The 14,034-nt window shown below is 43.4% G+C and overlaps 1 long non-coding RNA gene across 1 annotated transcript in view; it reads right to left on the reverse strand.

The window, feature by feature from the left end:
• Nucleotides 1-8,712: 8,712 nt before the first annotated feature.
• The window catches only part of LOC113836660, a 32,333-nt gene continuing 27,011 nt past the window's right edge, over nt 8,713-14,034 (reverse strand). Inside the window, exon 6 of the long non-coding RNA XR_003487067.2 lies at nt 8,713-13,732. This is a non-coding gene — a long non-coding RNA (uncharacterized LOC113836660). The remainder of the gene's footprint in view (nt 13,733-14,034) is intronic.

The raw sequence follows: 14,034 nt of genomic DNA on the forward strand, positions 1-14,034 counted from the left end.
ATGAGATAGGAAGCAAACAAACCACCCACACAGACTCCTTGTGTAGAGAGAAGTCACACATGACTCTGGTCAGAGCTCTAGATCTAAAATCTGAGCTGCCAGGAAGCTCAAGATGAAGGAACACGGCAAAGAACAGGAAGAGATGTAACTGGGAAAGTCCAGAATATACCAAATGCTAAGGACAAATGACCCAGGATCCCCAACAAACGAAGTGGGTGGGAACCTATAGACCAGAAAAAGACCTTAGGGGATGTTTCCAATGTGGGAGGTTTTGGATTAAGAGCCAAACAAATCAACTGTATAAAGGAGTTATGAGCCATTGTGGGGCATTTAAACACTGAGAAGAAACTGAGGAACTGGTATGAAATCTTAAGGCAAGCTAATGATACTATTGTTGGATTAAAAGAGTGCTTTCCACAGGTGTGCACGAAATGATAGACAAAATGATCACATTTTGATTGACAAAGAGATCTGCTTTATTATAATGCAGTGGAGGTCAGGGAGAAGAAATAGGGCAAGAAATGGTGTTGCTGAACTGACAATTTCTGAGGCTGGGTGATGGGTACTGAGTTTGTTACTGTATTTCTTACAGTAGCATCTGTTGGAAGTTTCTATAACAAACATTTCAAAACAGCCAGTCCAGTTCCTGTAGATAATCAAAACTCTAAGCACAGGGCTGGAGAAATGGGTCAGCAGTTAAAGGCATGCACTGTTCTTGAAGTGAACCAAGTCTGGTTTCCAGGATCTAGGATAGGTGGCTCACAACTCCAACTCCAAGGCATCAGGCAACCTTTTCAGGCCTCCATGGGCATCTGCACTTACATTCACACATCCTCACAAAGACACATACACACACGTGCATGCATGCAGGCATTCATACACACACACACACAGAGAGAGAGAGAGAGAGAGAGAGAGAGAGAGAGAGAGAGAGAGAGAGGGAGGGAGAGAGAGAGACAGAGACAGACACACACACACACATACACACACACAGAGAGAGAGAGACAGAGAGAGAGACAGAGACAGAGACAGACACACACACACATACACACACACACACACACAGAGAGAGAGAGAGAGAGAGAGAGAGAGACAGAGACAGAGACAGAGACAGACACACACACACAGAAAGAGAGAGAGAGGGAGAGAGACAGAGACAGACACACACACACACACACACACTCACAGAGAGAGAGAGAGAGAGAGAGAGAGGGAGAGAGACAGAGACAGACACACACACACACACACACACAGAGAGAGAGAGAGAGAGAGAGAGAGAGAGAGAGAGAGAGAGAGAGACAGACACACACACAGAGGTGGGGGGCAGGCAAGCACACATGCACTAAAATAAACAGCAATGAAAAACTGAGCATAAATCCCACATACTGCTTTTCCTCAGCATCAGCTTGGCTTGCTTTGGAAACACAGTGACTTCCCCACTGTGTTCCACCACCACCTCCTCCTCCTCCCTCAGGTACCAGCTGGGTTTCTGCTGCACCCCTTCAGGCTCAGGCTGGAGGGAAGAGGAAAGAGAAGGCACAGAACTCAACATGATGACACTGGTAATCCTGGGCTGGCACCCTTGTGATGTGATATGTTTCTTTTCTCTGTGGAAAACTCTAGTCCCATTTTTTTTTTTAAAGATTTTCTAACTGAGGGTCCACTGGTCCCACTCCCTGCTGTTCTCTGACTTTTACATCTCTGCCCAGGACTCCAACACTCCTGCCTTGCCACTGCAGATACACGTGTCCCAAGGACACCCACTTCTCTCTGATGACAAACAACTCTCCCACAAGTTTTTGCTATTGTCTTACTGGAATTTAGATACAACTTTTACATTTCCAAGGCTCAATGAGTCGGCCTTTAAAAGTTCTGTTACTTGGTTTCTGGGGAATACACGCATTCAAGACTCTTCCCTCTGACTGGTGATAAGACATTTACAGTGCCTCAAGAACTCAGGCCCCTGATTCGTTCAGCCCTGGCTTCTGAAGGCTAGAAGTTAGTGGACATTTACCAGCAGAACTGGTTCGCCTCTTCCTGTGTCTTAGTGGATGTGACAGAACCCCTAAGTTTGAATATTGAAATATTTCACTCCTTTAATTATTTTTGTATGAGCTTTTTGAGCCTCAGATGAATTGAGAAAGGCTTTCTCAATGTCTTTCAACAGAGAGAGGAGGGAAAGAACAATTCAACTTAATTCTGTGGGGTTCAGGTAGTCCACAAAAACATCTGCAATTTTATTTGCCATTCCTTGCTTCTGTGTTGGTCTCTGCTTACCAGAACTGCCCTCTATGGTATGAGAATGGTTGCCAGAAGCAATCTTCTGACATTTTGTAAAGGGAACAGGATTTTTTCCTAACAGTTTCAGAAAGCATCTCAGAGAGACAAAATGGGAAAAGCCTTGATGTCCATTAACCGATGAATGGATAAAGAAATGCGTGTATAATATATACACAATGGGACTTTATTTAGCAGTAAAGGAAAATGACATTTACAGGAAAATTGATGGAACTAGAAATCTCTATGTTTAAAAAAATGAGTCAGATTCAGAAAAATATGTGACAAATGCCATATATATATTTTTTTCTCTTAAGTGAATCCTAGATTTAAATCTGTATGTGTGGGGAGATATGAGGGGTGGGGGTCACAAAATTAGGAGAGGAACCATGAGAGAAGAGATCTAAAAGGAGGAGGAGGATAATGAACACATGTGACCTGAGGGCAGAAGGGGCTGCTGGGGAGGTGGGGAAAAGAGACCAGCGAGCAGCAAAAGGAGTAAAGGACGATGAGAGAAAAAGATGAACAAGAACACAGTAGGCATGCAAATGCCACAATGAGACCATTACTTTGTAAAATTAAATTGGAAAAACTAATTTTTAATTAAAGAGGAGTCCTGGTGATTCAGATGAGCAGGACCTTTGTCTCTGTGGGACACCGGGTAGGGACTGTGTTATCATCATTGCTAGTGTTAATTATACTTTCTGAAGTTCTCATTGTAAGCACTCCTGTGTTCATTTTCACAGGACTATAGAGCAACTTAACTTCCTAATTTGCAACTGCTGCTCTTTTCCTAGCTGCCTTGAGCAAAAAGACTGTTAAACAGACACCTGGTTTGCCCTTATGCCAGCATCAGCTGTTCTGAACACTGTACAGATGCCATGAGGAAATCACACAGCAGTCACAGCTGCTTGCTGTGGTTCTTGGAGGTGTAGCTCCTGCCCTGGCTGTTCAATTTGTACCATGCTTTTTGCTATCACAAGCCTTGGTGAATGCTAGATGTTTTTTAACCCTTAGGCTAGAGAAGAAGCACTGACCATAGTGCTGCAGTTGGTACAAAGGGGACAGTGCTATGATTGGTGCAGACACAAGCCTTCATTTGCATGGGACATTAGCTGTGATTGGTGCAAATACTCATCTTGAGCTATATAAGCAAGCTCCTAACCTCACATGGAGAGTAGACTGGTAAATACCTGCGGGACTGCTTTCCCTGGTGTTGCAAAACTAGGCCCCACAATGGTTTCTCTGCACTGATCTATTCTTGTCCACTCCTAGAAGTGCACTGAGCTGAGCTAGAAATTCGAAAAGAAAGCCATAGACAGTGGAGCAGCAATGGTGAAGGGTGCAGAGCAACAGCAACTGTGACATCAGAGTAGGTTCCATGCTGAGTTGCACAACTGACAAGCTTGGCAGTTGAAGAAGGGGCAGAGCCACATACTGATGGACCACAGCAGTGGCAGCAAAGGAGCGGCAGTAGCTGCCTCCTAGATGGTGGCAACTGTGACAAGAACCATAGCAACAAGGGGAGGGGAGGCTGAACATTTTGAGAGACCTTCCTGGGAAAGAATAGGAGGGATGAAGAAGTATCAATAGGGCAGAGGGCCAGAGAAGAGAAACTGCAGGCCCTAGTTACTGCAAGAATTCCAGAGAGCTCTCGAGCCTTTAGGGCCAGTCTCAGATACACCAGGTCTGGAAACTGTAATATTGGTTATTTCTAAGAGCTCAGGCATCCTGACTTCTAAGGCTGTAACACCCGTAGAGCTAAGGGTCCAACTACCAGAAGCCTGCACGGGAGCTTTAACAGTAGGTGGTGCCACCTCTGCTGCTCCCACCTGCTTGGTGCTGTCAAATGCTAAGGGACATGAGCTGCTGAAGACCTGAGCTTGAGTGCTTCTCCATGACTGTCATGGTTGTGAAATTCTAGGTGTTTCTGTATTTGGGGCTGTGTGGCCAGAAGTTTCTGTCTTGCCTCGTCCTGCAGTTGTTCAGTCCCAAATAAACACACAGAAGCTTATTTTAATAGGCCCATTTATTTTAAGAGGCCTATTGCTTGGTCTTATTACTAAAAAGCTTTTAAATTAACCTATAATTCTTATCTATGTTTAGACACGTGGCTTTGTTCCTTTTCTCAGTAAGGCATTCTCATCTTGCTTCCTCTGCATCTGTCTGGTAACTGCCCTCTGCCTTTCCTCTTCCCAGAATTCTCCTAATCTGGTAGCCCTGCCTATCCTTGCTGTCTGGCTACTGACCAATCAGCATTTTATTAAACCAATAGGAGTGACAAATCTTTACAGGGAACAAGAACATTATCCCACATCAGGGTTGGGAGGAGTGATTCTCTAAGCCACACCAGAGTTCTGTCAGCAGAGGAAGGAGAACACACACACACACATACACACACACATCAGTGTCAGAAAGTTTATATTGCAATCATACTTCTAATAAATGGAACCCCGATAGCTTTTTAAATTACCTATGGGAAAAATAGTACTGTTAAGATATTTAAATTTCTAATTTAAAATAAAGGAATAAAATATCCTATATCAGAAATCTTCAGTTTGATTAGAAGTCAGTGATAAAGGCTGGAGAGATGGTTCATTGACTAAGAATGCTTGCTGCTTTTCCAGAGAACCTGAGTTCTGTTCCCAGCATGCATCGGCAGCTCATGACCACTTGTAACTCCAGCTCCAGGGGAGCCAATAACCTTCTCTGGCCTCCAGACATCCACATACATTCACACAGGTATACACACATACACATAAAAGAAGAAGAAGGGAGGGGCAGGGGAGAAGGAGGAAGAAGAAAAGGAGAAGTTACTGTCAGTGCTAACAGAAATGGCCAGGAAGCTTAGTGGCAAGTTTTTTTTTTTAATTAAAAAAATTACTTGTTTTATTTTATTTTACCTTTGAGACTGGATTTCAGTATATAATTCTGGCTGTTCTGGAACTTGCTGTGTAGACTAGGCTGGCTTCAAATTCACAGAGATCCTCCATCTTCTGCCTCCTGAATGCTGCAATTGAAGGTGTTCATACCATACAAATCTAACTGGGACTGGAGAGTTGACTTGTATATTAAGAGCAACAGCTGCTTTTCCAGAGAACCCAGGCTCATTTCCCAGTACCTGTGTGGTAGCTCACAATAGTCTGTTAACTACAGTCCCAGGGAATTCAGTGCCCACTATTGGTGTCTGAGGGCACTGCATGCATGTAGTGCTCAAACATACAGGCAGGCAAAAACACCTACATACATAAAATAAAAATAAGGGGACAAAACAAATACAAATCTAGTTACAAAAGCAATTCATAAAAATCGTCAGTAAATGAAACTTAAAATCACTTCTAATCAATGTTAATGTTTTACTTTCTGACTTTTTCTCAAGAGTTAAATTATTTACTTTTCATTGTCGTTTCATACCAGATTCTGATGGCTACCTCTCAGTAGCTTGTTTTATCTCTAAGTGATTGTGTGTGTTTGTGTGTATGCACGCATGCATGTGTGTGTATTTAGCTGCAGCCTTTTTCAGTGTTAACACCAAATAAATAAACCTAAGACTTGAGGTGGGACATCTCACAACGCATGAGTAGAGCCAAGTAGGAAATTCGGAGAAGAGTCCTAAGATCTAGCTGAGCAGGGAAGAATTTTGGTTGAGAGTACAGCTGAGCACCATGGAGCAGGGCAGCAGGAGGAGACAGCTGGAGCATAATATTGAGCAACACAACTCTTTTGATCAGCTGCAGCTGTCTTGTATGCCAGCTTCACTTCTCTCAGCCTCAGGGCTGATTTGCATGCTGACCCTCAGGGGAAGATTCAGGTACCCGTGGTCTTTCCAGACAGCAGGAAAGCAATGCAGAAATCAAGTTGGCTTCTTCAAGTACTGATGCCCAGGGTAAACCACAGCTCATCCCACGCCACCCACTGTGCAGCACCCAACATGAAAGTACTGTGGATTATATTTTAGGCCTGGGGATTTACCCAGTAGGTACGTATTGTGTGTAGTATGGAAATCTCCCCACCCTCACATCCTGCCTAGCACACAACATCCCTTCCCCAGGCTGCAGACTCATTGAAAAGGCTATATATAGCAGCCTCTCTGCCTTGCTGTTCAAAATAATAATGGGAACAAACTATTGGCTTGTAATGCCTTTCACAGTAAATGTTCAGATTCCCGCTGTCTATAACCATGCATGTCTATACTTAATATGTGGCATATGATTTTATACTCTCAAGCATCACCTCTCTTGTGCCTTAGCCTGATTTAAAATGCATAGACAAGTAACCTTAGAATCTGTTTTTGATGGCATTCCTTCTCACAAAAAGTTTTTGTTGATTGTAAATACGGTGGTAATTATTAGATGCACCTTCTGGACTACTCATCCATTATTCTTCAACCATCTATCTATCTGTCTCCCTGCTTTCTCTATGTCTTTTAAGAATGTCTTGCAGTTTGTAGACTCTGAGCATAATCATAGTGCTTATATGCTCCACAACATTCCTTTTTTAAAGAAAAAGTACATTAAAAACACTTGAAACAGACAATTTGTACTTATTGTGTCTTATGCAAGATTATTTAACATTCTCACCTAAGAGTTGCTTAATTATCCAATAGAAGAATTGAAAATAATGCCACTGCATTGATTATTTAAGAATTAAGTATTGTATTCTATTATCATTTTTTAGAATAACGTGATTTTAAGGATAACATTTGGGACCAAGGAAATGGCTTAACAGGTAAAGGTGCTTCCTTTGTAAGCTTAGGGACCTAAGCTGTCCTCTGCCCTCTACATGCAGGCCATGGCATGTGTGTGCTCACATTTACTTACATGAATGCACATACACACTGCATACACACATTGTATATGCTCACACCATATGGGCATGGGTGTGCATGTGCACGAACACATACACAGTGGTGTGTGTGTGGGAGACACACTAAGTTTAGGGCTTTCATGTCTAAGTTGTTTAGCTAAGGCAAAACATACAAGAACAGCTATTATTTTTAACACTTTACTAAGATATGTCTTACATGCCAAAAAGTTGAACCAGTGAAAGTGTACAACTCAATTGATTTTAGCATATTCATGACATTGTATAGCTATCACACTTCAACCTCCTGTGAAGGCTATATCTTACTGATTAAAGTTTCAGTTCTGTTAAGCTCCTTAATAATCCGAAGATCTTCTTCATTCAAGAGACACAAATGATCTCTGCTCAGCAGAAAGGGTGATCCCAAAGCCCGTGCACTGTTTTGGTGCATTGAGACAATGAACCGGCTTTCTACCTAGCCTGGTAACATCACTCTGGAATTCTTTTCTAATTCTCACTTTAACCAGCTTCAGCATCCTGAACACTGCCCCATTGGTGAATGACACTAATTCCTAGAAAAGAAGCAGGTTATTTCAAGAATAATAATAAGATAAGCAAAAAGACAAACAAATCAAAATATGACAAAACTACCAAACAAGAAAAAAAAGCCAAAGAAAAAGCACAAAAAATGCATATAGGTGCTGACACACACACACACTCGCATGCTCAGTGATCCCATGAAGACCTCAGACTTGTTCCTGCCACATCTTCCTTAGTCCTCTGCTCCTCCTGCTCTCCCTGGCAGTATTCCTATTGCACAGGCCTACTTCTCTTTCTCCACAGTTCTTAACATAATTGGGCATACTATATCACACACTTGCTTACAATCTCTACAAAGCTCCACAAGACCAAGTACCCTCATCCATTGCTTTTTTTTCAGAACAGGGTGCAACACAGAGTATGCTGCTAATGGGGTTAAACTGGGTCAATTTAGGTTGCATGGTACTTACATATTTACCATCCACTAGTGTGACCCAATCTAGTATAATTTTAACCATTGTGTGTTTGGGGACTAGCATTTCTTTCATCCCATTGTGACCTTAGTGAAGTTGCCTGACTTCTCTGAGCCTTGGTTCCCCTGCCCCCTGTACAATAAGGATGATAGTCAGACCTACATTTTATAGGGATATTTTGAAGAAAAGTATTTTCTTAACCAATTAGGACCATGCTTGGCTTACAGCAAGTTCAAGTTCTCAGTAATAAGATCATTATTTGTCTCAGTTTTTTTAAATTGTTTACTCCTATTAGGTGTGTGTGTGTGTGTGTGTGTGTGTGTGTGTGTGTGTGTGTGTGTATGTATGTATGCATGTATGTATGTATGTATATCATGATGAATGTGTGGAGGTCAGAGGGCAACTTTTGGGAGTTGGTTTTCTCCTTCCACCATGCAGGTTTCTGGGACCAAACTCAGGTCACCAGGTTTAGCAACAGAAGCCTTTACCTACTGAAGGATATGACCAGCCCTGTCTTAATTAAAGAAATAATAAAAATCCTCAGTCCTGGAGATCCAACTCACGAGTTTCATACATGCTAGACAAAGCCCTTATTTTAGTAATACATCTGTGGCAGACATATGAGAACACATATTTTATAATATGTAATAGTATAATATACATTGTACATTATATGGGGACAGGGCCAAGTGGGAGAAAGGAAAAGGTAAGGAGGGAGAGAGAAAGTATTTCTTAGTCAATAAAATCTAGTATCATTGACTTTTAATCATTATCCCCTTACAGACTACTGTGCTACTCTTTTTGGAGAAGTAACTCAATATCTTTTGAAAAAATATTTTAGTTCTTCTGTGGTAAAGAACTTTACTTTTTTCAATGCCCTCCCTTTTTGGTAATGAACAAAATGCTTGTTTATTCAAAAAAAATTTTTTTTGCTACATAAATGCATGAGAGAGTGAGCCTCAGTAGACACGGGTCCATATTCACTGAAAAGCTATGGTGTACTCCACACTGAGGACAACGTGAAGACAGAACAAAAATTTTTCTGTGGCTTGAGTTTATTTCAAGATCTCTACACAGCAATCATGGGGTGTAGGGGGTGGGGTGGGTTTATTTCAGAAGTACTTTTCTAACTGGAGGAGGGGAATTTTAGCTTCATCACCTTCTGCCAAGTAAAGAAAAAACTCCAGAAACACACGTTTGCTACAGTTTCTCTGAAAAACCATTCAGAGAACCCAAACATGAGTGGTTTATCAGGCAGGCACACCATTTCGGGAAATCCTCCTGTGATTGAGTACCTGTGAATCCCTGCAGTTCCCAGTGACACCCAACCCCACACACTGCTGACCACTAGCCTTGCTGTGTGTGGAGAGCAGGAGTCTGACAGGTTCCTAGCCTGTCAGAGAAAGCTCTCACAGCAGTTACAAGACTGGCTTAGAATCCAGCCCTGAACTCTGACCCCATGCAAGATAATCTGCAGCCATGGTTTCCTCGCTGTAACTTCCAGCTTTGAGAACATGGCCAAGAAAGCTGTATTGATAAAACTATGGTCCTGCCAGGTCACAGGAGCAGTTGGGGACCATTCCTTTAACAACCTCTGAGAGCCTGCCAGGATTGTGCTGTTACACACAGACACCTTAGTGAATCAGAATCCATATGGGGGTCCTGTCATTAGCAAACTACATTCCACCACTAGGATTGTATCCCAGGAAGTCATTCAGTTGAAGGAAACATGTATTTGCAGGAAGAAGGCCCTTAAAAGAGTATTATGAGACCAACAACAGAACTGCAGATACACAACCTAGATGTTGACAAAAGCAGAATGGCTTATAACTCAAGCATCTGACAGTCCAATTTTAAAAATGTCCTGCACACCCATATGTACACTCTGGCATGGTGCAGCCTGTCCCCCGTGAAGGTGGTGGTGTGACTAAGGTCAGAGGAGGCTGCTGATTCAGCTTTGAGGGGGGTGACTGCTTGGAGGCCAGGACAAAGGGGTGTGTGCTGGTGACAGGTCACAAAGGACAGCAGAGGATAACTGTGGAGGCATGAGGACATGTGGTCAGAAACCTTGCTGGGAGATGGGCAATTGCCTTCACTCCCTCCCTCTCTTGGGGACACGATTTGTGGCTGGCAGTGATGCCTGGAATGAAGAGAACCATGAGCAGTGAATGTTTGTTACCTTACTACACTGCCCACAGCTACCGATCCATGGGCGTGTTCAACACCTCCATGGGAAACCTACAGCGACAACTGTACAAGGGAGGAGAGTATGATATTTTCAAGTATGCACCAATGTTTGAGAGCGACTTTATCCAAATTAGCAAAAAAGGAGAGGTGATTGATGTTCACAACCGCGTCCGAATGGTGACTGTGTGCATCGCATCCACCAGCCCGGTCCTCCCACTACCTGATGTCATGCTGCTGGCCCGACCAGCTAAAGTCTGTGAAGAACATGCCAGACGGGCCCGGTTCATCAAGGGGAGAGGTCGAAAGCCTTCGAAGACTTTAGAGCTCACCAGACTGCTTCCTTTGAAGTTTGTCAAGATCTCCATTCACGACCGTGAGAAACAGCAGCTGCGCCTGAAGCTTGCCACAGGCAGAACTTTTTACCTGCAGCTGTGTCCCTCTTCTGACGCACGAGAAGATCTCTTTTGCTACTGGGAAAAACTCGTCTATCTCCTGAGGCCACCGACAGACAGTTGCAGTAGCCCAATACTTCCTACCGGTGACACATCTACCCCGGAGGAAACAAAAAGCCTACTGGTAAGTTTCTAAAGACTCAAACAGGATGGGGAGCTTTGAGGGGCATCTCAGAGCCGGTCCCACAGAGATGCAGGTGCTTTCTGAGGCCCGCCTGGGAAATGTGCTATATTTGAAAGGGTCCTGTGCAGCCACTAGGGACTTAACTATTACTCTGGGATGCTGAACTACTTCTTCAAAATGTCTCATGAGGCTTAATGTCAGAGACCTGAACTATCAATCATTCAAGACTGTGGGTGAACCTTACAACTTCCTGATAGTTCAGTCTTAAATTCTTTATACACCAACTCAACCTCCTATGTTGTGAAATATTGTGATATATATATATATATATATATGCAGGGATATATAAAATGCATATAAAAAGGATATATAAAATATATATAATGAAGGGAATAGATTATATATACTCTCTTCTTTTGGATGCAAGATCTCAAGATGCATCCCAGCCTGGCCTGGAACTCAGCCCACTATGTAGCTCAGGCTGGCCTTGAATTGGCCATTCTCCTGCCTCAGCCTCTCGTGTTGAGACTGCTCAACCATATATATGGTATACTATGACATATTGATACTTGTGTTTAATATGTAGTGATCAAACTTGGGTGGGTGGCATGTCTATCACCCCAGATATTGATCATTTCCTTGTGCTAGGAATATGGAAAATCCTCTCTACTCATTAATGAGGTAAGATTAATGGTTATCAATCATAATTATCCTTCAGGAACATAAGACATAGGAAGTTACTCCTCTTATCTAACTGTATCTATTAACCATATTCTCTACACTCCTGCTTCTCCCAGGTCCTGGTGACCACTAATCTATTTCTGAGATCAATTTTTTAGTCTAGAACACTTTTAACTTCCTTCCTTGAGCCATGACCTATCACCGTGTGCCTATTATGTCATTTTTTAAAAATAAGCTCAATCTCCTGTACTTGCACAACTGGTTTCAAGGCCATCTGCATGTCTAGTGTATCCCTAACCCAACAATTCCATTTGTAGAAATGTGCCCTGCAAAGACAAACACAAATGTGGAAAATATATTCTATAATAATGCTTCCTTTTGCCCTAGAATTGCTCAGGTACAACTGAGTGGCCATGAACTGAAGTGCAATGGGAGGGATCTTCTAATAAATGGGAATTCAGATAGGATGATTTCAATAAGAAGCTCCTGGGTTACTGAGCTCTGGGGTGAGAGAGGACCTGAGCATTCTGGCCTCTTTACCATCTCTATCTCACTGTTTATCCTCCCCTTGGCACAGGGCTCAGATATTCACGGAGAAGGGGATCAGGATTCTGGACGTCAAAAGCTCCGAGATGTGTCAGGAGCCACCTCTGCTGCATATGCGGGAGGAGAGGGAATACAACCAGCTATTCCAGCTTCTGTAGCCATTGGTAGTCGAGGACCTGCCAAAGGGGTAGCAGCAGGGGCATCAGTTGGCACAGTGGCTGCAGGAATAACAACAGGCCCCTCAGCAGGTGTGGCAAAGGTTGGGACAGCTACATGCCCTCCCTCAGGTGCTATAAGCATGGCAGCAAACAAGTCTCCAGGCTCAGGCCAGATAGTCACATCTCTGGCAGGAACAGCCAGCAGCGATTCGGGAGGATGTGGATCCAGCAAGAACCTGGCAGCTGTTGCGAACATATCCACAGAAGTTATAGATGTGGTCTTGGCAGGAGCTGCCAGCTCCTCCTCGGAGTGTACTTCTACAGGAGGCGCTGCCAGTGTCAATCCAGACAGCAACCTGAATGTGGCGTTTGCAGGCACCATGACAACCAAGGGGCCTGCTGCAGACAAACCTGAAGCTCCACTCGTGTCAACCTTGCAGAGTGAAGGCTACATGTGTGAAAGGGATGGAAGCCAGAAGGTTTCACACACTGGCTCTGAACCACGAAAGGAAAAACGGGAGAGACCAGAAAAGAAGGACAGAAATGCCAGTAGGAAAGGTTCCCATCACCGCAGGACAGGGGCAAGTCACCGAAGCTCAGGCAAGGAAAAACCCCGGAAATCATCTTCCCACCGGTCTGTATCCGGCCATGGGAAAACAAGAGAAGACAAAAAAGGAAAAAGGCAAAGCAGCATAAGGGGCAAGAGACGTAGCTCCTCTCACAAGAGTGAGTCCAGGACTGCTCACAAACCCAGGAAGAACCGATCTTCAGCTAGCTCTGGGTCTACGAGTAAGAAATCCAGTAAGATTAGCTCTTTTTTGAGGAGCTTCATAATAAGGCCTACTTCAAAACCAGGGGCCAACTCATGTGATATGGGAGGGGTAGACATTGTGACAAAGACAGTGGAGAAGCACAATTTAGAGGCAAAGATGGAGAAAGGCAGTGAGTTAGAGTTCAGCGGCATTGTAACTGAGACAACGGAGAGGATCATCTTTGAAGCCAAATCCATTTAGTAAGATCCAGAGTAGGAAGCTGAGACAGAGACCAGGGCTTGGGACAGCAGCAGCAGTGAGCCCATTCCAGCTTCCCTAATGGCAGTTCCAATAATAAAGGTCACAAAACTGGAAAAGAATTCTGTCTCCTGTTTGCATTTCTGTGTTGCACACCCTGCCAGTGACTTCACAGTGGCTTCTGTGACATTAACTGCGCTGGTAAGGTAGAGTCGCCTACCCAGAGGTCCAGATGAGCCAAGGCTGAAGCAAGAGCATTAGTTCCCTTCTGTCTTTAGTTCCCTAAGTAGAGGTCTTGGGCCTCTGGGGGGGATCTTTGTATCCATTATCTCTTTCCCAAAGGCTATTTGTCAGTAGGAGCATTCAGTGTAGTCCATATTTGAAGGAAGACAGGGCAAGAAGATGCAGTGACCTTACCAGACAACTGGCATAAGGAAGTCTGTGATTTAAATCAAAGCTTCTTAAACTGTGGGTGTAAATCCTAAATGCAGGTGGCAAACAAATGAACAAACAAAATCACTGGCAACAGTTGGAGTTTTCTCAAGTTACAAAAACAAAGAATTCAAAATCAGAATTGAATGAAGCAGAGATAACTTTGGCAGAGCAGTCTTGGCTCTGAACACACAACTCACACACTCCACAATGTATGCAGTCACAGCATGCCACACCAGTCAAAGGTGTCTGATTAAAGGTTACTGTAAGTTAGGAACTGAAGATTTCTTACAACAGTTTTCTGCTCTCATAAAAACAACTGTTTAATTACAGCAAAGACCTATAATAGTT

This window comes from Cricetulus griseus, chromosome 7 (assembly GCF_003668045.3).
Source record: "Cricetulus griseus strain 17A/GY chromosome 7, alternate assembly CriGri-PICRH-1.0, whole genome shotgun sequence".
Taxonomy (NCBI): Eukaryota; Metazoa; Chordata; class Mammalia; order Rodentia; family Cricetidae; genus Cricetulus; species Cricetulus griseus.